Source organism: Astyanax mexicanus, chromosome 2, assembly GCF_023375975.1.
Source record: "Astyanax mexicanus isolate ESR-SI-001 chromosome 2, AstMex3_surface, whole genome shotgun sequence".
Lineage (NCBI taxonomy): Eukaryota > Metazoa > Chordata > Actinopteri > Characiformes > Acestrorhamphidae > Astyanax > Astyanax mexicanus.
In genome coordinates, this window is record NC_064409.1 from 4,053,990 (window position 1) to 4,079,873 (window position 25,884).

General features: G+C 37.3%; 1 long non-coding RNA gene across 1 annotated transcript in view; it reads left to right on the forward strand.

Moving 5' to 3' along the window:
* The first annotated feature begins 296 nt into the window (after nucleotides 1-296).
* Nucleotides 297-25,884, forward strand: part of LOC125799091 (uncharacterized) — a 515,567-nt gene continuing 489,979 nt past the window's right edge. The window contains exon 1 of the long non-coding RNA XR_007437941.1: nucleotides 297-561. This is a non-coding gene — a long non-coding RNA (uncharacterized LOC125799091). The remainder of the gene's footprint in view (nucleotides 562-25,884) is intronic.

Sequence of the window (25,884 nt, forward strand, 5' to 3'; positions counted from 1 at the left end):
GCGTCGTGATGTTCATTGCTGTCTTACACCCTGCCAACAGTCTCTTTTCACATCATGCAACTAGATCGATTAAATAGCTCTGGAAAAAATTAAGAGAGCACTCCAGTTTCTGAATCAGTTTCTCTGATTTTGCTATTTATAGGTTTATGTTTGAGTAAAATGAACATGGTTGTTTTATTCTATAAACTACAGACAACATTTCTCCCAAATTGCAAATAAAAATATTGTGGTTTAGAGCATTTATTTGCAGAAAATGAGAAATGGCTGAAATAACAAAATAAAAAGATGCAGAGCTTTCAGACCTCAAATAATGCAAAGAAAACAAGTTCATATTCATAAAGTTTTAGGATTTCAGAAATCAATATTTGGTAGAATAACCCTGGTGGTTTTTAATCACAGTTTTCATGCATCTTGGCATCATGTTCTCTTCCTCCACCAGTCTTACACACTGCTTTTGGATAACTTTATGCTGCTTTACTCCTGGAGCGAAAATTCAAGCAGTTCAGTTTGGTGGTTTGATGGTTTGTGATCATCCATCTTCCTCTTGATTATATTCCAGAGGTTTTTAATTTGGTAAAATCAAAGAAACTCATCATTTTTAGGTGATCTCTTATTTTTTCCAGAGATGTATATACACCAAAGTGAGATGTATTCAGGTAAATATCTGGTATATTGCTATCTTTGGCAATGGAAAACAAAGGTGTCTGATTTGAACCCTGACAGCAGTCACCAGTCATCATCAGACTAATAAAATAATAATAAATACTAAAATAGTATTACTGTTCCCGTAAATCACTTTCCTTTGCTGAGAAGCGCAGAAACGCTGCACTGTTGCAATAGCAATCCACCAAAGTCAGAGTGCATCTGGCTCTTAAAGGGAATGGCAAGTGACACACTGTTTTAAAATATTTCATGTTATGCCCAAAACACACCTATGATTAATTAGGATAATTAGTATATGCCTTTTGCACATTTCAAGCCACACAAGGTGTACTTTTCCTGTCATTACGACAGCAAAGACACATTAACACATGAATAAATCAAGCTGCACAGTGCACGGTTGATGGCTTGCCTATGGAGTAGATCACTAAAATAGTGTTCATGTCTTTTGATGTTTATTAAGCTTCCCAACCTCAGTTAGACGCTTCTATATAGAGAACCATCTATCAGAGTCTGACATTGACTGAGAGAGTTTTTTTCCTACTCCTCCATGCGGAATTCTTTCAGCTCTGAGATGCTCTAAGGGGTTTCTAGCATGCAGGGCCTCTTTCTAAGCACTCCACAGCATCTCAATAGAATTAAATGAAATTATAAAAGCTTCATCTCTTTTAATATAGACAAAAGGTGTCCATGGGGTGACTGTGTATGTCTATAACCTCAGGTCTTGCTACCGTATAGAAACAATTCTGCTGTGATTGCTCTTTTACAGCCTCTCTTGATTCTCCAGATGACTGTTTAAAAGGAACCGTCACTGTCGTTGCCATATGGTAAAGTGTGATGTGCAAGCACTAGTGAGATCAAGCTACATAGACTACACTACACACACACACATATACACACACACACACACACTCACACACACACACATATACACACATACAGGCGCATGACAGCACCACATGCTCCAGTCATGGTCTAAGGACCATTCAAATGCAGTCATCAAACACTGAGATTGAGCTTTGGGAAACGTCTGCTGATTGATAGTCAGCTATCATCTCTCGGCGTTCAGCATGTCAGTCAGGAATGAGAGCAGGTAAAGCTATTTGCTGTTCACTAGGCATGTAATGGGCTTGGGTTTGGATCAGGGTCAGTGGAGCTCTATTTATTTCGGCTGGGGGATTGAAGGGCTTCCTTATATCCAGCTGTGCTTGGACGTGTTACTCAGGACTGGTTAAGGGCACGTGGTAAAATAAATATAAATATATATATATATATATATATATAGCTTATAGCATTATTTTCTGCTTTATTGGACAATTATACTTGCTTACATTGTTATAAGCAGTTATTAATCTTTAAATTTGACCCCAAATCGTTTTTAATGCAAATTAATTCAATTATAAAGTTTTTCCACAACATAATTCATCATTTTTATAGAGAATCGTGAAGCTTAAGTGGTTTTACTTAGCAAAATAAACATGCTATTGATACAAAACGATCGAGTAGATTACGTACATATTTATCAATTCATTATTTATGCTGAAATGTTCTCTCCTTCACACAGATAATGGAAACAACGACTTAGAAATGATGAGTTTCTTTGATTTTACCAAATTGAAAACCCCTGGAATATAATCAAGAGGAAGATGGATGATCACAAACCATCAAACCACCAAACTGAACTGCTTTAATTTTTACACCAGGAGTAAAGCAGCATAAAGTTACCCAAAAGCAGTGTGTAAGACTGGTGGAGGAGGGGAACATGATGCTGAGATGAATGAAAAAAACTGTGATTAAAAACCAGGATTATTCCACCAAATATTGATTTCTGAACTTGATTTTAAAACTTTATGAATATGAACTTGTTTTATTTGCATTATTTGAGGTCTGAAAGCTCTGCAGCTTTTTTAGTTATTTAAGCCATTTCTCATTCTCTTGGTTCTTGGTTTTGGTTTACTGCCATGACACAGATTTACTTAAAGATTGTTTCTATGCTTTCTATTATAATTACAATTATGATTTTGAGTAACATTCCTTATCAAACATGAAAGCTTTTTACAGTATGTAATGCTTGAATATAAATCCGCAAGATTTAGTGGTGTAATATCAGGCCTAAAAATGATAACAATCCTGGCCTGTTAAAGGGTTAAATATTCAGGTAATTGTCCTTTTTAACTTTTAACTGTATAAAAAAGGACAAATAAGATAAATAGGATATTTTACACATTTGGGATTTAGCTGTAATTGTCACAATGCATCAACTTGTGTGTGTGCGCACGTATTTGTTTGTGTGTGTGTGTTATTGAGTGACTGGCGCAAGTCCACAGGAGTAGACACTGCTTGCAGTAATCAAGGCTTCAGGACAGAAGCAGCCATCCATAAATTGTATTATCTACTTATTTATTTCTTTCGCACCCAATTGACTCTGAATTGCTCAGAACAACCTGCTGGACAGCTGCAATGCACGACTCTGCTTTATTCTCATTAACATGGACAGGAGGTGGGTCTCTCTCTCTCTCTCTCTCTCTCTCTCTCTCTCTCTCTCAGCTTTTAGACATTATGCTGTGATCAGTTGGAACAAACTTCCAGAAGCTGTGAGATGTTCTGCTCAAACTTTAACCTCTTTTAAATAAGAAAAAGTTAAAAACACATCTGTTTACCTGCGCCTTTAATACTGTGTAATTTGCTCTGCTTTCCACATTGTTCCTAGGTTTTATTACTTGTTAAAAGATAGATAGATAGACAGACAGACAGACAGACAGACAGACAGACAGACAGACAGATAGATAGATAGATAGATAGATAGATAGATAGATAGATAGATAGATAGACAAAGAAACAGACAGAAAATGAATAAATAGATGGAGAGAAAAGAGATAGAGAGAGAAAAAAGAGAGAGAAAATAGATAGGTAGATAGATAGATAGATAGATAGATAGATAAGGAATAACTAGATAGAGAGAAAAGAGGTAGATAGAGAGAAAAAAGAGAGAAGATAGATAGATAGATAGATAGATAGATAGATAGATAGATAGATAGATAGATAGATAGATAGATAGATAGATAGACAAAAGAAGCATAATGGGAAAGGAGATAGCTTGACAGAAAGAAAAGAGATAGAAAGAGAGAAAAAAGAGAGAGAGAATTTTTATTTGATTAATTTTTTTAATCTACGTATCATTTTTATTCCACTTCACAATTATGTGCTACTTTGTGTTTGTTTATCTCAATAAAATCCATTTAAGTTTGTGGTTTTAAGGTGACACAATGGGAAGAAATTCAAGGGGTATTTTTCTATAAGTTCAAAAACTTGCCTTGCCTTGCTCTATGTGTGTGTGTATGTGTGTGTGTGTGTGTGTGTGTGTGTGTGTGTTGTCTTTCCGTTCACCTTTCAAGGAATGAAGCAGTGAGGATCTTCTCTTTCTGGATCAGTGGATTTACTGTAGCAGTTTCTCTTTACAGCAGCAGCAGCAGCAGCAGCAGCAGCAGGGGGTTCGGCCTCTCTCCCCGACACACACACACACACACACGCTCAGGAGAGGGTAATGGATTGATTATTGACCGTTAGGAGGTGTCAAAGGAGCCCAGAGCAGCAGAGGGGTGTTACAGTCCATCTCTATCATTCTGGTCCTGCAGTCCGTCAGAAGAGCGGCGCTGGAGAGAGGGAGGGAGAACAGAGCGGATGCCTGAAGAAAAGAAGCAATAAAGAGATTATAGCTCATGTTCACATCACTCAGACCCCGACCGGCAGCGTGTGGCTCCACTGATCTTCAAATCACATTAGCCGGGAACATGCACCACATGAGCCACACAAAACACCATGTGGAGCATGATTAGTGATTGTACACAGGTACGACTCAGACACCAGACATCAGACACCAGACATCAGACACCAGACACTTCTGACTGTAAGGAGCACTTAAATTCTTTTAATTTTACCAAAAATTATACATAATCCAGTGAAGACATTAATTAGATAGATAGATAGATAGATAGATAGATAGATAGATAGATAGATAGATAGATAGATAGATAGATAGATAGATAGATAGATAGATAGATAAGAAAGAGAGACAAAAAACGCATTGAGAGAAAAAAGATAACTAGATAGAGAGAAAAGAGAAAAGAGAGAGAAGAGAGATTAAAAAATGAGAGAGAGGATAGATAGATAGATAGATAGATAGATAGATAGATAGATAGATAGATAGATAGATAGATAGATAGATAGATAGATAGATAGATAGATACGAAAGAGAGACAAAAGAAGCATAGAGAGAAAAGAGATAACTAGTGAGAGAGAAAAAAAGAGAGAGAATAGATAGATAGATGGGACTTTGATGGGAGCCATGATGCTCTTGAGTGCATCCCATCCAGTAGGGGAAAAACACTGCCCCCCACACTAAAAACTGTTTGGATGACTCACAGACTCTTTGCAGAGAACAGGCCAATCAGAACCCTCTCTGTTTGCATGCATTTCATTAATATGCACGCGAGGAGAGCACCTTTTTCTCCCTCTCTTTTACTCCGTCTTATGTATTGTGAATTCTATCAGTCAGGTATTATGGAGCAGTAAAGCCAATCTGCTGAAGTACAGAGTTATGAGAGTGGGGTTTTTTTTAGTGAAGTTTCTCCAGCTCTAAGGCTGGGTGCAGCAGCATTAGCATTAGCCGCTAACCCCAGCGCCAGCTCTTTTGCCACTCTTTTGATTTGTGGGTTTTCATTGGCTGTAAGCCATAACCATCAACAATAAAAGAAATAAACGCATTAAATAGATCACTCAGTGTTTAATACACCTATATAATATATGAGTTTCACACTTTGAACTGAACTACTGAAATAAAGTAACTTTTCAATGATATTACATTTTTTTGTGTACAAACCTTAGTCTTTCTTAGTCTGTAGGATGCAATTAGAACATGCAATTTTTCCTTATCACTAATATCTATACTGTTTTTTTTGACACTGTTACCAAATGCAGAATGTTTCATACTGTAGGTTTTGCTGTAAGTCTGGAAAACTTATGTCATTAAGAAGTGAAATTGCATAGGAGCCTGCACTCACTTTCATAATCTAACACCGAACACACTGGATATGGACCCTGGAAATAATGTATGCTGTGGTTCATGGCCAATTCTTTCTTTCTTTCTTGCTTTTATTCCCATCCTGAGGATGCCTCTATTAACTGAACAGTGTTTACTGAAGCTCACGTAATCATTGCCTATCAGTAGGGGGATGAAGAAGGTCGTGGCGGTTTCAGGTCTTCATATATATATATATATATATATTTATATATATATATATACATACCCATCAAAAAAAGGAGACGAAGCAGCAGCAGCTGCTGGAAAAATCCATCAGATGGTAGGAAATAAATCTAATTTCGCCCGACTGTGTCTGTAATATTCCGCCTGCGTGTCCACGGTTAATCCAACGGCTCATTTGCATTCAAATTCAGCAAAGCCGAGGCTTATCGATTGATCAACATTCAGAGAGAGAAAAAAAGAAATGAGGTCTAACTGGAGAGAAGGAGAGAAAGAGAGAGCGGGTCCTGACTGTCAGCCCTCAGAGAGTCAATAAAACATAAAGAACCTCAATTATTCCATTAAAGCAGAAACAGCACATTATCAAACAGTGTGACTGAGTCAACACCGACTCACGCCGGCCTCTGATGAAGTTTATATTAAACGGTGCATATTCAATAAGCAACGACGTGTTGGAGTGTGTGTGTGTGTGTGTGTGTGTGAGAGAGAGTGCAAGAAAGTGAGGGACAGGGTGAAGATATGAAAAAATGAAGAGACCACGTCAGTTTTTTAATCAGTTTCTCTGATTTTGCTATTTATAGGTAGATATTAGAGTAAACTGAACATCATTGTTTTATTCTATAAACTACAAACAGCATTTCTCCCAAATTCCAAATAAAAATATTGTCATTTAGAGCATTTATTTACAGAAAACTAGAAATAAGAAAAAAAAAGATGCAGAGCTTTCAGACCTCAAATAATGCAAAGAAAACGAGTTCAAATTCATAAAGTTTTAGGAGTTCAGAAATCAATATTTGGTGGAATAACCCTAGTGGTTTTTAATCACAGTTTTCATGCATCTTGGCATCATGTTCTCCTCCACCAGTCTTACACACTGCTTTTGGATAACTTTATGCTGCTTTACTCCTGGTGCAAAAAAATCAAGCAGTTCAGTTTGGTTTGATGATCAGCTTGTGATCATCCATCTTCCTTTTTAGTATATTCCAGAGGTTTAATTCCAAAGTTATCCAAAAGCAAAGTGTAAGACTGGTGGAGGAGAACATGATGCATAAGATGCCAAGATGCATAAAAAACTGTGATTAAAAACCAGGGTTATTCCAACAAATATTGATTTCTGAACTCTTAAAACTTTATGAATATGAACTTGTTTTCTTTGCATTATTTGAAGTCTTAGTAAAAGTGCTGCACATACTGTGTTTAGTGTGTAAACAGCTTAGTATGGAGCAGCAGCAGAGACAGCGTTTGTTCATAGCTAGCTGTGGTAATTGGGTAATCTGGGTAATAAATCAGGTTAAACTGCACCTGAACAGCTGAATAGCGCAAACATGAGGAGTATATTCGATAACCTGACCATGTTCTCACCACAAACTAACAAACACTAAAGTTTGTGTGGAACCGGGCCAATACCTTTCTTCCACAGGTTTTAGTGTGATTTGTTCAGTACAAATCTGAGTGTGTACTGTTTTACAGTCTGTTTTAAGAGGTCCAACTAGTTCTGAAATGAAAACGTCCTTAATCATGACCCTCCCAGTCCCATATGTACTGTAATACACATAGCCTCTTGTCCTGATTAAGCATTTTTGTGTGCACAAGTTTATATGTGTGACCTAAAGTAATATATATATAATTGTTTTGTGCAGTATGCAGAAAATTCCTATAATATGCTGGGTGTAGGTGTGTGACAGAGAAATAGAGAGACAGAGAGAGAAATAGACAATGTGTGTGTGTGTGATCCTGGCTCTTATCATTGTGTGTGTGTGTGTGCGTGTGTGTGTGTGAGGCATGCTGACTCGTCCAGACTGCAGCAGGCAGTACAGGCCTCCCCAGCCCAAACGGAGGTGCCTTGCTTTAATGAGAGACCCTGGGAACAAGAAACCGTCTGCTGTATGCCGCAGTGCACGCACACACACACACACACTCACACACACACACAAACACACACACACACACACACACATCCATCTGAGCAGAGATACAGTGCATGCTTTCATAGCTCTAACTTGTGCTAATCCACAGAGGCGACTTTGTTCAGTGTTATTATCTTATTACTAAGTGAGTCACACTGTTATATTTACTATCCAGCAATAATGCAATAGTCCTACACACACACACACACACACACGGATACACACTCATACACATACACACACACACACACACACACACACACACACACGGATACACACTCATACACATACACACACACACACACACACACACACACACACACACACACACATCTTCTTCTAAAGCTCTTTACACTTTCCACAGTGTTTCCAAAGATCTGATTGGGTGAGTCTACACACTACTGACTTTTCAGTAGTTAATCAGTGTCCTGCTATGCTTTATGTACAAATAATTTGACATATAATACATATTTTTAATGTACAGTGTCTTGCAAATGTATTCATACCCCTTATACTTTTTCCACAATTTCCCTTATACTTACGACCACAAACTTGTGTATTTTATAGAGATTTTAAGTGAAAGACAAACAAACACAAAAGTATTGTGTGAAGTGGAACGAAAATGATACATGGTTTTCAAAATGTTTATCAAATAAAAATCTAAAAAAGTGTGACGTGCAAACATGTGCAAATACATTAATTATGCTTTTTTAAAGCCATGTTTATAATGCTTTGTAAATGCATTATAATGTTTATGAGTAATTTAAAAGAGTCTAATAGACCCGACGGTACCACTTTAAAATAAGACTACCTTTATAAAGGGTTTATAAATGGTTTACAATTAGTTTATTAATGGTTACTAATTAGGTTGTAAATGCCTTAAAAATCATTAATAATCAGTTATTATAACACATACGTAGAAAGGATGTATACGCAGCAATGACCTGTTGTTTGTCAAATAGTGAACCCACAGCCATCTATATTGTTGCCCTTTCTACGTATGTGTTATAACTGATTATTAATTATTTTTAAGGCATTTACAACCTAATTAGTAAACATTAATAAACTAATTGTAAACCATTTATAAACCCTTTATAAAGGTAGTCTTATTCTAAAGTGGTACCTAGGACCCAATGTTTTGAAACATCAGGAGGCCACCAATTAGCTTAAGATGCACAACCACTGAATTCTAGCTGCTTCCAAATACTTATAAGATTCTTATAAGATAATGATCTGGTATCAACACGCCAGAAATATGTCATAATTAATATCTGGCTGTGTTTATGAATAAATATAGGCTCAATATAGACACCCAATATGCCATTTTAAAGCTTAGAATCTCGATTTAGAATTGGTTTCTGTATCTCCTTTCAGAAAATAAACATTTATGGCGAAATATACCTTGTTTATTAAAAAATTAGTCATTTTTTCTATGTTTGCTTTTTCGTATTTGTCCATATTTGATCCAATGCGGAGCCGAAAGAGTGCTTATGCTTTTTTACCGGGGGTCACTTTAGGACACGCAGACACATACCCAGCCCCCACCCAGCACTCACCTCAGACTCCTGCCTTCAAAATTGCTCCACATTCCAGCAGATCCATCGAACCAGTCTCCAGTAATCCTCATTTAGGTCCAAACAGTGCTTGACGAAATTTAAGCCATCAAAAAATGAATGTCTATTTTAATCCGCTGTAACACAACTTCCCTTTAAGTTACTCGTATATAACTTATATGGACGGAATGCTTAAAGTCTCATCTGATCATCCATATAAATATTTCATTTTATGGATCTGAAATTAAAAAATAAAAATAGAAAATCTGAAAAGCGCCTAAAAATGTTGCTTTTTTTTTTTTACCATACTTTGACCGTTACATGTTCAATTGAATAATTTTAAGTGTTTTCAATGTAAGTAATATTATAAATAAATCATAAAATAACCTCTGAATTATTTAATATTAGAGGGAAAAGCCTTAAAATTTGAGTATGTAATTTCAGGTGGAAATTGGTAAAATTAGGCTTGGATCTTAAGAGGTTAAGGCCTATTTGAATAGGATTAGTTCCTCGGGGGATGCCTGTGAAAAATATTTCACATTTCTACTCAGTAAAAATTACTGGAGGACGGAGTTCAGAGAAAAACAGTAGATAATTCAGCCTGTAATTTTCTCAGAGGACGTCTCTGGATTGAGTAAAATTACAGAGGACCCCCATAAAAGAGAAAATTACCCCAGTAGATTTACTCTCAGGAATGGAAGTTGTCTGGATCCAGCCATTGATAAACACGATTTTATTGAAACTGGAGTATATTTTCAACAGAATTGATCTGCAAGTTTTTTTCCTAGCAATCAACTGTACCTGTATATATCTGTTCAAAACGTTCTACATGTTGGGGCGCCGAGTGGTCTAGCGGCTACTGAGGAGGTCGCAGGTTCGAACCCCAGCTCATGCAGCTTTGCCATCAAGCTGCCGGCGCTCAGAGGGAGCAAAATTGGCCCTGCTCCCTCCGGGTGGGTAGACGGTGCTCTCTCCCCACATCATTCCTACGGTGATGTCCACAGCACAGGGAGTCTGTGAGCTGATGTATCAGAACCGAGTCGCTGCGCTTTGCTTTAAGTGCACTGTGATGCTGCTCGGCAATGCTGCATCAGCAGCAGCTCGAAAAGAAGAAGCGGTGGCTGACTTGACATGTATCGGAGGAGGCATGTGCTAGTCTTCACCCTCCTGGTGTGTTAGGGCATCACTAGTGATAGGTGGAGTCCTAATGAGTGGGTTGGGTAATTGGCTGTGTAAATTGGGGAAAAAATGGGAAAAGTTAATTGAGATTGAGTGTTGATTGAGAATAATGTGTTAATATTAATTTCCATCACTAACGCTTTCCAGCACACACTCTGCAGTCCTCAGCTCTGCTCCTGCGTCTGAATCCTGCTGTTGGAGTAATAAAGCCTTTTATGTGTCAGCGGCTCGTGGCTGCTCAACTGCAGTGTGTGAAACTGTCCTTTAAATGTCACCTTGTGAAAATGCAGCTGGATGCAGAGATGCAGTCAATGGGCCTTACACACACTCAGGCACTCTCACACACACACACACACACACACACACACACACACACACATACACACGTGTGCACACACTCGCATGCAAACGTAGCAGCAGTGTTAGTGGCAGGTAGTGTTAGCAGCCTTCTTACTGTATTTACACACCTATATCCACACAAGCCCTAGTGAAAAAAAAGACGATTAAAGTATACTATACTGTATATAAGCATTATTATGCACTAAAGTGCACTAAAATGTATATTTAAAGGGTGCTACAATGGAACTACTTTTTTGGTACTTATTATACTTTAATTACAGTGTAAAAATAGTACAGAAGTCTTACTCAAATATTGCTGAGTGTACTAAACTGTACTAAAATGGAACTTTTAATTTTAAATATACTTAAGTAACATTTAAACATTTAAACAACTTAATGTATGTAATCCTATATTTAACCCTAAATATGCTAACAGTACAATTATAATACATTTAATGAGTATCACAACTGGATCACTATGATTATACACCAGGTATATTAGAAATGTACTATAAATGGATGTTGAATATATTTAATCTATTAAGATTAGAGTGCAAATATGTTTCTTGTTCCTGTCTTTTGTAATATATATATTAATATACTGTACCACAGTTTTTAGTGTGTTACAAATTCACTTTAATGCTCTGTAAAAAAAAATAAACCACTTTTAAATGACGAGTTTCTTTGATTTTACCAAATCGAAAACCTCTGGAATATAATCAAGAGGAAGACGGATGATCACAAGCCATCAAACCACCAAACTGAACTGCTTGAATTTTTTCACCAGTATTCATCTAAAAGCAGTGTGTAAGACTGGTGGAGGAGAACATGATGCCAAGATGCATGAAAATAAAACTGTGATTAAAAACCAGGGTTATTCCACCAAATATTGATTTCTGAACTCTTAAAACTTTATGAATATGAACTTGTTTTCTTTGTATTATTTGAGGTCTGAAAGCTCTGCATCTTTTTTGTTATTTCAGCCATTTCTCATTTTCTGCAAATAAATGCTCTAAATGACAATATTTTTATTTGGAATTTGGGAGAAATGTTGTCTGTAGTTTATAGAATAAAACAATGATGTTCATTTTAATCAAACATAAACCTATAAATAGCAAAATCAGAGAAACTGATTCAGAAATTCTCTATATAGAGTACAGGCCATAAGTTTGGACACACCTTCTCTTTTTCAATCCTTTTTCTTTATTTTCATGACTATTTACATTGTAGATTCTCACTAAAGGCATCAAAACTATGAATGAACACATGTGGAGTTTTAAGTTCTTAACAAAAAATGAGCTGAACCTCCACAGTCACCGGACCTGAACCCAATCCAGATTTGAGGTTTGGGGTGAGCTGGAGCACAGAGTGAAGAAGACAAAGGAGCAACAAGTGCTAATAAACACCTCTGGGAACTCCTTCCTTCCTTCCTTCAAGACTGTTGGAAAACCTTTCATTTCAGGTGGCCACCTCTTGATGAAGCTCATTGAGAGAATGATGCCAAGAGTGTGTAAACAAAGCAGTAATCAGAGCAAAGGGTGGCTCTATTTTGAGGAAACTATATAATATAATATAAAACGTTTTTTTTGTTATTTAATCTTTTTTTGTTAAGTACATAAAACTCCACATGTGTTCATTCATAGTTTTGTTGCTTCAGTGAGAATCTACAATGTAAATAGTCATGAAGAGCTTAATGTTTCTGCCACTTCCTCCACGACCTCCTACCCCGATCCCAGACAGCAGCAGGACCTTCCTGCCCCCTCCACCTCCTCACAAACCCTAATGGATGTGAGGGCAGTGTACAGTCATACTATTAAGGGTGAAAAATGATCAGGGCCCGGGTCCCTGGGCTACACCCGGGCCTATTAATGCCAATCAGCCCCCGTTAAGGAGCAGGAGGAGATTATGATCTAAGCGAGACTCGCAGCCCAAGAGATGGAGAGATCATATCTGCTCTCTGCTTTCAATCAATACCGGCCGATTCTAATAGCCATTGATTGCATCAAACCCCATGATCCCAAATCGCAAATGCGATTATATAATGGGCTGCCGTGACACTTTATTGAAAACAATGAGTCTGACACTGAGGCATGGGCAGGAGGGAGGAGGAAGTATTCATCTTACTGTGTCACTTTATTGAGCCACGTCGCTCCATCTACCTCTTTTTTTGACGAGAGGAAGTGTACCTACATGCATGTCTGTGTTTAGTATGTTCCCAGGTTTAGAGGAGCGTAGCTCTTTTAAAAATGATGAGTTTCTTTGATTTTACCAAATTGAAAACCTCTGGAATATAATCAAGAGGAAGATGAAGGATGATCACAAGCCATCAAACCACCAAACTGAACTGCTTGATTTTTTTCGCACCAGGAGTGTTAGCCAACAAGTTATCAAAAGCAGCGTGTAAGACTGGTGGAGCAGAACATGCAAAGCTACATAAAACTGGTAACACTTTCTTTGAATGTCATCTCTATAAGACTCTATAAACATACTCATAACACGTTATAATGCATTCATAATGCATTATAAACATGGCTATACATATTTATACGAATGTATAATTCATTATAGCAATGTTTATTATGCATCACATACTGTGATTATAATGCATTAATAGCCGTATTTATAACATGCTATTAATGCTATTGTGTTTTTAACATGCTTCGATACCAAGAAACTCAGTCCCCGCTTGCAGACTGTATCATGACTAAAAAAGCTTCCAACTTATAAACACACCTTAAATAATCCTATAAATATATTTTCAACAACTCATAAATTATTCTTGTCTTGAATATAATATTTATTATAGTCAATTATAATGTATTATAACAGGTCTTTGTGCGCTCTAAGTAAAGTGCCAGACTTTCATTGTAGGACTAGAATATTAATGATAGAGATAAACAATTTTAGGATATATATTATAAGCATAGCTTATAAAGTATTATGATCACATGACATAATGCTTTATAAACATGGCTATAATGGGTTATGCATTTTTATAAACAATTATAGCCATGTTTATAATGCCTTATGAATGCATTATAATATGTTATGAATGTGGTTATAGCGTCTAATAAAGATGACATTCATAGAAAGTGTTACCATAAAACTTTATGAATATGAACTTGATTTATTTGCATTATTTGAGGTAGTTTGTAGAATAAAACAACAATGTTCATTTTACTCAAACATATAACTATAAATAGAAAATTCAGAGAAACTGATTTTTGTTTTTACATTTGATTATGGATATGGTTATGGATGGGTGTACTGTTACAGCTTTCAGGAGCACACCGCCACCACCACCACCACCACCACCACCGCCACCACCACCACCACCACCACCACCGCCACCACCACCACCACCGCCTCCTCCTCAACCACATGCCCAGGAAAAGCTTTATCACAGAGGAAGCTGGGGTGAGAAAGGTGTCACAGCCCCTGAGGATCTTCTCAGTGCTCAGACTGAATCTCTATGAGGATCTTTAGTAAGTGCAGCGGAGTTTCAGCCTAGCCTACTAAAAATGTCCTCTCTCTCTCTCTCTCTGGTCATTTGAAGTCTTTCAGTGTCTGTTACCCAAGGCCCTGGTGATAAACCAAGCTGACACTGCCCGATTAAAACTTACACACTTTCTGGAAGAAGTTCCATAATGTCCTTCCACCTGAGGGTATCTACACAGGCTTGCTTATACGAGAACTCATGACCTGCACATCATCTACCCGTCTACAGAACCACGGGCACTGTCCGTCTGATTGCCGGGCTGATTCCAGCTGCCACACTGTGTGTTTGTTGTGTTGGGTTGTGGTCAGTCTGGTGTGATGTTTATTTGTGTCTGTATTTTTAGAGATAGAGGCATTTTCCTCCCTGAGGTCTTGTCTCAAACCATGGAGCTCGTCTCTGCTTCACCCCCAAGAACTATGACCACTCCAAAAGTGTGTACGCCACGATCAATCATCACACAGCAGCTAATATAAGTAGGATTGGCTGTTTTGTTGCTTTCAGGACTGCAAAAGTATTCATCCCCCCTATATCTTTACTTAGCCAGAATTTGCTGGAATTATAATCATTAGTGCTTTGCGCATCTAGTGACTGTAGAGATTTTTGCCCATTCTTCTTTATAAAACAGCTCAAGCTCAGCCAAGTTGGATGGAGAGCATCTGTAAACAGCGATTTTCATGTCTCTCTGGTCATTTGAAGTCTTTCAGTGTCTGTTACCCAAGGCCCTGGTGATAAACCAAGCTGACACTGCCCGATTAAAACTTACACACTTTCTGGAAGAAGTTCCATAATGCCCTTTTACCTCTGTCCACCTGATTGCCGGGCTGATTCCAGCTGCCACACTGAGTGTTTGTTTCTTGGGTTGTGGTCAGTCTGGTGTGATGTTTATTTGTGTCTGTAATTTTAGAGATAGAGGCATTTTCCCCCTGAGGTCTTGTCTCAAACCATGGAGCTCGTCTCTGCTTTACCCCCAAGAACTATGACCACTCCAAAAGTGTGTACGCCACGATCAATCATCACACGTGGACAGCCACCCACACACACGCAGCGGCTAATAAAGGTAGGATTGGCTGTTTTGTTGCTTTCTGGACTGCAAAAGTATTCATCCCCCCTATATCAATACTTAGTAGAGCCAGCAATTACAACTGTAAGTGCTTTGGGGTTTGTCTCTACCAGCTTTGCGCATCTAGAGACTGTAAAGATTTTTGCTCATTCTTCTTTATAAAATGGCTCAAGCTCAGCCAGGTTGGATAGAGAGTGTCTGTGAACAGCGATTTTCATGTCTCTCTGGTCATTTGAAGTCTTTCAGTGTCTGTTACCCAAAGCACGGGTGATAAACCAAGCTGACACTGTCCGATTAAAACTTTCACACTTTCTGGAAGAAGTTCCATAATGCCCTTTTACCTCTGTCCACCTGATTGCCGGGCTGATTCCAGCTGCCACACTGAGTGTTTGTTTCTTGGGTTGTGGTCAGTCTGGTGTGATGTTTATTTGCGTCTGTAATTTTAGAGATAGAGGCATTTTCCCCCTGAGGTCTTGTCTCAAACCATGGAGCTCGTCTCTGCTTTACCCCCAAGAACTATGACCACTCCAAAAGTGTGTACGCCACGATCAATCATCACACGTGGACAGCCACCCACACACACGCAGCGGCTAATAAAGGTAGGATTGGCTGTTTTGTTGCTTTCAAGACTGCAAACGTTTTTTTTCGCGTCTATGGCCAATTTTCTGAAGACAAAACAAAGGAAACACGTACCGAGGGAAACTCTGTTTTTTTCTATTGTTGCTCTCACTGCTAGACTGAGCCGGGTTGATTTATGGGGCTCCACGCGTTATTGCATTTACATCATATCGTCCTTTTGATTTATCACTCGGGGCGCTGTCAAGGCTCTCTGTGCTTTTGTGTTACGCTGTAACTCTTTCAGCACGAGCCCCAGCAGCCAGCCATCGCCATCACACCACACCGGCCTCATATTCACCACATTCATCTCCTAGACAAAGAGCAGTGATGGGGAGAGAGAGAGAGAGAGAGAGAGAGAGAGAGAGAGAGAGAGAGAGAGAAAGAGGTAATTCTACAACACTGTACACCTGTATCAAACAAGGTTGTATCAAGACATAGGTTTTGCTACAGTATGTGCTGTAAGAATGAGGTCATCTGACTACCTGAATATACTGAATATTATAGACCAGGTTATTCCTGAATCAATGGATTTTTTCTTCATATTCCAAGATGAACAATGTCAGGATTCATGGAGCTGGAATTGTGAAAGAGTTCAGGGTTCAGGGAGCATGAGATCATCATTTATCATTTTCACACATGGATTGAGAGAGAGTTCACCACAGAGTCCAGATCTTAACCTCATTGAGAATCTTTGGGATGTGCTGGATGGAGAAGAGCTGCTTTGTGCAGTGGTCAGACTCTACCATCATCAATGCTGCTGCAAGATCTTGGTGAAAAATGAATCCAGCAACACTGGATTGAAATAAATCTTGTGACATTGCAGAAGCTTATCGAAACATTACCACAGACAGTAAATGTGTGCAGCAATGAAAGATAAGGAGGTCCAACCAAATATTAGTGTGTGTGACCTTTTGTTTTGGCCAGGCAGTGTATATAAATAAATTATAAACAGCCTAACTCAGGTAATGAAGTAAATATAAAAATGTAAAAGTACTGGTTTTAAAACTACTCAAAGTAAAAAAAGTAAGAGGACCCCCTCCCCAAAACACATTTTTCTAAAAGCCATAATGACTATAATGTTATATAATGAAATGTTAATGTTAAAAAATATCATTTGGGATGCACTAGGTTACATGTTTCGGCTGCATATATGCCTATATATGAAAATCAATGCATTTTGGCACAGATCATCTCCATACTAGGCTATATGAGTAGAAGTAAAAAGCTGTCTGAAAAAGAAAAAGAAGTATTTGTACTTAATTACTCGACACCTCTGGTTTTGTATACAGTATAACTTATTCGTATACAGTTTCTGAATCAGTTTCTCTGATTTTGCTATTTATAGGTTTATGTTTGAGTAAAATGAACATTGTTGTTTTATTCTATAAACTACAGACAACATTTCTCCCAAATTCCAAATAAAAATATTACAGCACTTAGGTGCAGAGCTTTTAGACCTTAAATAATGCAAAGAAAATAATTTCATATTCATAAAGTTTTAAGAGTTCAGAAATCAATATTTGGTGGAATAACCCTGGTGGTTTTTAATCACAGTTTTTTTTAATGCATCTTGGCATCATGTTCTCCTCCACCAGTCTTACACACTGCTTTTGGATAACTTTATGCTGCTTTACTCCTGGTACAAAAATTTAAGCAGTTCAGTTTGGTGGTTTGATGGCTTGTGATCATCCATCTTCCTCTTGATTATATTATCAGGCCTTTGAGCTAAATATTACAGTATGTAATATTACAATATTACAGCCGTGCATTAGAATTTCTATAGCTCTGTTATCTACAGAGACTTTACTTCTTTATAAAATCAAACAAAAACACAAAAAACACACAAAACATGTGAAGCATGCTCAAAAGTTTGTACAGACCTGTACATTCACTTTATCTCTGGATTGTTTTATGTTCTCAGTTGAGCAGTCCATGCTACGCTTCAGGGCTACAATAAAAGAGCAGAGAACTCTAACATGATGCTAGACCCCTGGAGCAACGCCGTAGAACTGCTAGGGGTGTAAAGTAATGCTATCAAATATATCTGTTTCTGGATCTGTTTAGCACTCTAAACATCTCTATCTGGATCTGGATTTGGATTGGGGTCATTTTTTGCCTGTTTGTCATATTTTTAATTTTCGGATCACCAAACAAATATTGTAACACAGTTAGTAAACACAAAATGCAGTTAAATATAAATTAAGATCTTTATTATTCATCCAGAACTACAGGGCCCCGTCTGAAGACGTTATTTTGTAGCAAATGGAACCATGAATTCTGCTGTCTGTCTGTGACCTCAAGCTGAAGCGCACTTGGGTTATGCAGCAGGACAATGATCCTGAGGGAAAAGAAATAAGACTTAAGATGCTGTGGCATGACCCTAAAAGGTGGATCATGCTTGAAAAATGATGCTTTTCTTTGATTTAACCAAATAGAAAACCTCTGGAATATAATCAAGAGGATCACAAGCCATTAAACCAAACTGAACTGCTTGAATTTTTGCACCAGGAGTAAAGCAGCATAAAGTTATCAAAAGCAGTGTGTAAGACTGGTGGAGGAGAACATGATGCCAGGATGCATGAAAAAAACTGTGATTAAAAACCACCAGGGTTATTCCACCAAATATTGATTTCTGAACTCTTAAAACTTTATGAATATGAACTTTTTTTTTTCATTATTTGAGGTTTGAAAGCTCTTCATCTTTTTTCAAAAGACTCTAGGGAACTGGAGAAAACTGCTAAAGGAAGAGTCACGTCTGGCTGACCCACATGGAAACAGCTTTAGCCTTTAGCTTAGATTAACATGATTGGACTAAGAAGATAAGAAAATGTGCAAAGGTGTCACCTAAGCAACTATTTTTATTTATTAAATCTTGATTAAATCTTCATACAATAGTTGGTTGAATGACTTTAGTATTAAAGTAATAAAATAATGTAAAAAAACTATTAAATTTATGGTGTGTCCATGGTTTTGACTGGTACTATTTTATCTTTAACCTGAACTTATTTCTATAATAATAATAATAAAAAAACGCGTATTCTCACATAATGCTGCTTTTAACAAGATCCTGGCTTCACAAGATCTATCGAGCTTTATAAATGATTATGCTGATCTATGATCATGAAGTGAGGCAGCTCTTCTGTGCAGCAGAGAGGGTGTTAGCACTGTAGCATGACCCATTGTTTCAGACGGGATTTAAATCAGACCTAAATCAGCGCATACAGACACGCTTACCAATAGGAGGGCGGACGTTTTTATGCAGATGGAGGCTGTAAATCCTTTCTTTTCATTGGCAGCTCATAAATATTATTGTCTTCGAAGTAAAACGACTCTGAAATTGAGCATAGTGTGTGCATACACGTTTTATATGCACGATTTAATGACGTATATCCAGCACGGTACGCCGTAACGCTGTAGAATATGAGTGATGAACTCTTATTGCACGGCTGATGTGTGCTGTTTCTTCTCCTTAATCCATCCATTGGATAATATCTTGGGAAACCAAGCAGAAATCTAGAGAAAACCCTTCCTTCTGCTTTCTCTTCTTCCCGTTTCAAGGTTTCCACTCGTTCGTTGGCTCGGGAGGTTGGCAGCTTCTTTCACATCGCCTTACCTTTTATTCACCTACACATGACAACCTGAAGGAACGTCAAGGGATGTTAAGACCGCTTGGGCTGCACTCGTCCAGGTTGTCCTCATATTGCCTCTTCCTCGCCGGAGTGTTTTTAGGCAGCAGGTGCTTCAGTCGATTATATTGATTGGTCAATAGCAGCTTGAGTCTTCCACAATAACAAATCAAAATACCCAGCCAACTTATTTTGGTTCATACTTGGAATTTTCCCATGCGTTTCTTTTTTTATACAGGTGAAGAATAAAGACTATCATAGATAATATCATATTTTTCACAGTCTTTTAACAGTCTTATTTAGAGTACACGCTTCAGTCACATCAAGCAGTATCTACCATATTATAAGTAACTATCTTGATTCCATATTATACTTATATACTTATACTTAAAAAGGCACAGCAAAAGAGGGCGGAATTAGAGATGACAAATGACAAATCAAATTTTTGAATCTGATCATTTTCAAGAGGCTGAGCGCTTTCTATAAATGTCATATAAAATAGGTGGCGCTAGAGAGCTGATGAAAAACAAATGTACGAAATTTGAAGGCTTCTCCTGCACCTTCGGTCCTCTGGCCCTAAAAAAAGACAAATAGATGAGTTAATTAGGTCCCTCTATTTTAGAGAGTGGATGGAAACTCTATTGGCCCTATTTTAGTGATCTATAGGCAAACCGTCATCCATGTCTTTGCTATCGTAATGACAGGAAAAGTACATCTTGCGCGGCTTGAAACACACACACAAAAAAGACATGACCTAATCTTGCACATATAAAAAATTGGGATGAATTGGTTTAATTCACCTTTCCAAAAGCTTAATTTGGTCAGAAAAAAGGCATCTTGAAAAACTTGGATTTTAGCAAATAAAAACTAGTTCTAATGTACATAGAGCTGTATAGGTTTTATGACTTTATGACTTTAGACTTGATAATAAAACACAGTGGATCAACACCAGCAGATGACAGACATGTCTCTCCAAACCATCACTGATCATCAGTACATTTTACATTTTACTTAAATGAAATGAAGGGATCAGAGTCTGGAGGAAGAGTGGAGAGACACACAGTCCAAACTGCTTGAGGTCTAGTGTGAAGTTTCCACCAATCAGTGGAGAGACATGTCTGTCATCTGCTGGTGTTGATCCACTGTGTTTTATTATCAAGTCTAAAGTCAGTGCAGTTTTGTTTTCCCACAAAATCTTACAGCACTTCATATCTTACAGCTTCCCTCTGCTACTGACAACTTTTATGGAGATGCGGATTTCATTTTCCAGCAGGACTTGGCACACTGCCCACACTGCTAAAAGTACCAATTGGTCTTATAATTCATTGGCTGTAAGCCATAATCATCAACAATAAAAGAAATAAATGCTTAAAATAGATATAAACTCTGTGTGTAATACATCTATATTAGTGTATATATGAGTTTCACATTTTGAACTGAATTACTGAAATAAAGTAACTTTTCAATGATATTCAATTTTTTGTTTTTTTGGTATGCACTAGTATATGACACAAGATAACACCTTACCACCACTTATACAGGTGTGGGCATTTGGAAGCTGTGCCCTGAAGTAAGAAAGCATGATCAATGTACAATTAACTTCTATCCTATGACCTTTGGCATGTTAGTGTATATAAATAAAAACACACAGAGAGGTTGACCTGTTAAAGGACTTATTTGCATATTGCAACCTTCTGCAATATCTGTTTTGCAGAGTTTAACATTGCGGCAACAGATAGAAAACCACGTTTTTCGTAGTTCCAGAGCTGTGTACTGCTACGAGACCTCGTAACAACCCGCCGGCTGCAGTGTAGCATAACATTAATCAATCTAAGTAAGAAAAAAATGGACCTGCATACGCTTGATTTAAATGGATGAACTGTCCTGAAAAGTGACATTGCTCTCCAGAGCTTATCAATGCACCTCCTCCCTGTCTGAGGAGCAGCGCTATTGATCAGTCTGGCCCCTGAACATCGCTGATATCGAAAGCCTGATCTGTTTTAATTCCGTGGCATTGTGGAACATCGGCTCCCCTGATGAATCGCGTCTTTATTTTCCGTGTAAATGAACATTATCTGACAGGGGAGCGTCCACAAAGACAAAGGCCAAAATGTTACAGAGTGCCAGATTACTAAGCTGACCCTCCAATACTTCAATCAGTCGCCTCCGATAGCAAAACAACTCTCCATTGTAGAAACTTCATCTTGATTCATAGTCGCTGCATTGATTTCAAAAAAGGTCAGTGTTCCTCACAGTTGACAGTTCCATGAATAGGGTAATCCTCATCTCTGCACCAGCGATGACTTTGTCGCCGTCCTTCATGCAAGGCTTAACCCAAGCACGAGAGATTAGTCCATTTATATTTATATACATATATACAGCTCTGGAAAAAAAAAAAATTAAACAAGAGACTACTTCAGTTTCTGAATCAGTTTCTCTGATTTCGCTATATATAGGTATAAGTTTGAGTAAAAGGAACATTGCTGTTTTATTCTATAAACTACAGACCACATTTCTCCCAAATTCTAAATAAAAATATTCTAATTTAGAGCATTTATTTGCAGAAAATTAGAAAAATATGCAGAGCTTTCGGACTTCAAATAATGCAAAGAAAACAAGTTTCTATTCATATTCATAAAGTTGGCATCATGTTCTCCTCCACCAATCTTACACACTGCTTTTGGATAACTTCATGTGGTACCACTTTAAAATAAGACTAACTTTATAAAGGGTTTATAAATGGTTTACAATTAGTTTATTAATTACTGTTTACTAATTAGGTTGTAAATGCCTTAAATCATTAATAATCAGTTATAACACATACATAGAAAGCGCAACAATGACCTGTTGTTTGCCAAATAGTGAACCCACAGCCATCTATAGTGTTGCCCTTTCTACGTATGTGTTATAACTGATTATTAATGATTTTAAAGGCATTTACAACCTAATTAGTAATCATTAAATCTAATTGTAAACCATTTATAAACCCTTTATAAAGGTAGTCTTATTTTAAAGTGGTACCCTTTATGTTTTACACTCCTGGTGCAAAAAATTCAAGCAGTTCAGTTTGGTTTTGATGGTTTGATGGTTTGTGATCATCCATCTTCCTCTTGATTATATCTCCAGTTTATTTTTACTTTATTTTAACATTTTATTTTCTACCATTTTACTTTCAGTTTAGCTTAGTCAATTGTTTCCCACTTTCACAGGAGTCTTCACAGGAGGGTGAAGACTAGCGCACGCCTCCTCCGATACAATGGAAGTCAGACTCCGCCTCTTTTTGAACCATTGCCAAGTAGCACCACAGCGCTAATGCTCGGAGGAAAGTGCAGCGACTCGGTTCTGATACATCAGCTCACAGACGCAGCCTTGTGCTGATCCACATCACCCTAGGAGTGATGAGGAGAAAGAGCGCCATCTACTGTAATCTGTATCCACCCAGAGAGAGAGCAAGACCAATTGTACTCTCTCTCAGGGCTCTGGCAGCTGACGGCAAGCTGCATGACCTGGATTCAAACCAGTAATCTGCTGGACCACTTGGAGCCCTAGATTCTCATCTAGTCTGGATGGCTGCCTTTAAATTCTTTAAGATGTTCTTTAAAAAAAATATGTTTTATATTATTTTAACAGCATTATATAAATTCCCAATGGTATTTAAAAATACCCATTCATTATTACTTTAATGTGTTTATTTCTAGATTAATTGACATATGGAGGTTGGAAAATTTAAAAATGTTGATTGTATTTTTTGTGAATTAAACCTTAACAAATGTCATAAGTGGCAACAACACAAAGAAGAAGAATTTACTCTAATGAGATTAAATAAAACAAATTTAAATAAACAAAAACATATGTGTTTATGATATAAACACAATTAAATAAAACTGCCGTTAATTGATGTGTTGTACTGGATTAAGTGATTTAATAACTTTATATCAGAACATAATATGAGCCAAATTGATTTGTTTGCTTCGCTATAGTGAAGCAATCAATCTGCTCATTTGTCACTTTCATTGTTTAATGCCAGACACTTTCACTCAGGTCTTTAGAGGCATTAGGTGTGCAGCTGCATCGATTGATTTTGATTGGTTGATATTAAATGACATATCTCATTCTTCATTGTTCTCAGGCACCTCTGTGTTTTAGTATAGAAATGTGAAATTTGTTTATTTAGAGTTGTTGTGGGTTTTATTCTATGCGTATATTTGATAAGATACAATGCCCTTAAAATGTATGGGAACAGTGAGGTCAATCAATTTATTTTTTCTGTAGATTGTTGCCCAGGTGTGTCCTGATACATTGATTATTCTGAATGTCTTTGTTCAGTTTCAGATTTAGGTTTTCCTGTGCAGACTGTACATTTACAGTTCAAGGAGTAATCAAAAAACAAGCAACTGTGAAGCTGAAAAAAAGATAAAATCATGTCCATACCCAGAAGAACAGTTTTGAATGTCCTGAAGAAGAAAGTCATCACTGGTGTACTAAATAACACATGTCAAACAGGTAGACCAAGGACAACCGCAGCAGTTGGTTGATGACAGGAACATTCTGAGTACTGTAAAATAAACCCTAAAACTGTTAGTGACATCAGCAGGTACCATAATCTACTGTTGCCTTGGTTAATTTCAGTCAGTGGCGCACCTTTCAGTGGTGTTTTCCATTGCAAAGGTAGCAATATAGGCCAGAAATGTATTTAAACACGCCTTGCTTCCAGACCACCATTGTGCCCATCAACGTAGATTTATTCATAAACTATGTTTCTTCTTTTAATTGAAGCAGGCACAAAACGATTAAATAGACTGTTTGCAGGGGGTAAGTTAGAGCTCTTTAAATAAGATCTCAAATCAAATGTTTTAAAAGAGTTCAGTTTTTAAGGGAGTTTCCAGCTGTGTAGAGAATAGTGAGTAACATTTCATCCCCACGCAGGAAGCTGACAGTAAAGTTTACTCATCAGTCATCGCTTGGGGTTAAAATAGCTGGAGCTCATCACACGCAGTACACACAGCGTCAACATGACAGGAACCTGCTGTACGTCTATTAAATCACATTTACTGTATTTGCATATATTAAATGCACCATATGACAAATAACTACAGTTTCCGCTCTCTTTTAACTGGTGGAGTAGAATACAGCTCATATATCTGTGTATTCTTTCAGAAACATTTATATTACATCTTTATTATTGGAGGTTAGAGGGTGGTCTTGTAAAAAAAAAAAAAAAAAAAAAACATTTTTTATAAAAACAAAATAGGGGAAAACATATAAATTAACTTAACATATTAACATATTTTCCTTTGATACAATCCAATCTGAATTGATTGAACTAGCTGCAAATATATTGCTAGTCAAAATATAGAAAGCTTTAACTTTTCTTAAACCTATGCTTTATGCACTTTATATATGAATAGGGCAAAAAAAATATTGATTTATATTTTTATTGATTTATTGAGTTTTTGAAACCAAATTTTTGTATTTTATTACATTTATTAGCTAGTCCAACAAAGTCATTAATGTCATGAAATTTCATCAGAATCAACAAAAAAAGCTTTTTTGACAAAAAAAAAAAATGATATAAATGTGTCAGCTGCCATTAAAGGCTTATAGGTTCCTTGCAGCCAAGAATGTTTCTATTAATTAGGTTTTTTTTCATTAGATAAAGAATAGAAATAAAGAAGTAAAATGTTCTTTAATCTGATCCACTGCTTTTTTAAACATGGTTCTGTTTGAAAATATATTTCTAAAATGTTGGGCCACACTATTACTGAAAAACTATATATTCCTCCTTTAGTGTATCTTAAAAAAAATTCTATTAGACACAGGAAACGCATCACCTTGTACTGAAAAAGACAGGATGGCCACCCCCTACCAGGAGCTCTCATGAAGTCCAATTAGAGGTCACTTTCTCTTCAGAGCCAATCAAAGCCTGAAACCCTGTAACCCGCCACTGCTTGACTCTTCACAGAAGGGGGTTGTCGTGTCCCTGCTGGCTTGATGTGTTCGTTCCCTTACTTATTTTTCCTGAGTTATACGGTCTAAATTGGAATTTCACTCCAAACCAGTAATTTCACATCTCACTACATAACACTCAATCAGTCCGGGGGAATTTAGTCCCCAACTGAGTAAAAAACAACTTAGCATTGATTCACTAAGAGCTTTGCTTTCCAAAATCAAGCATTTGACTCT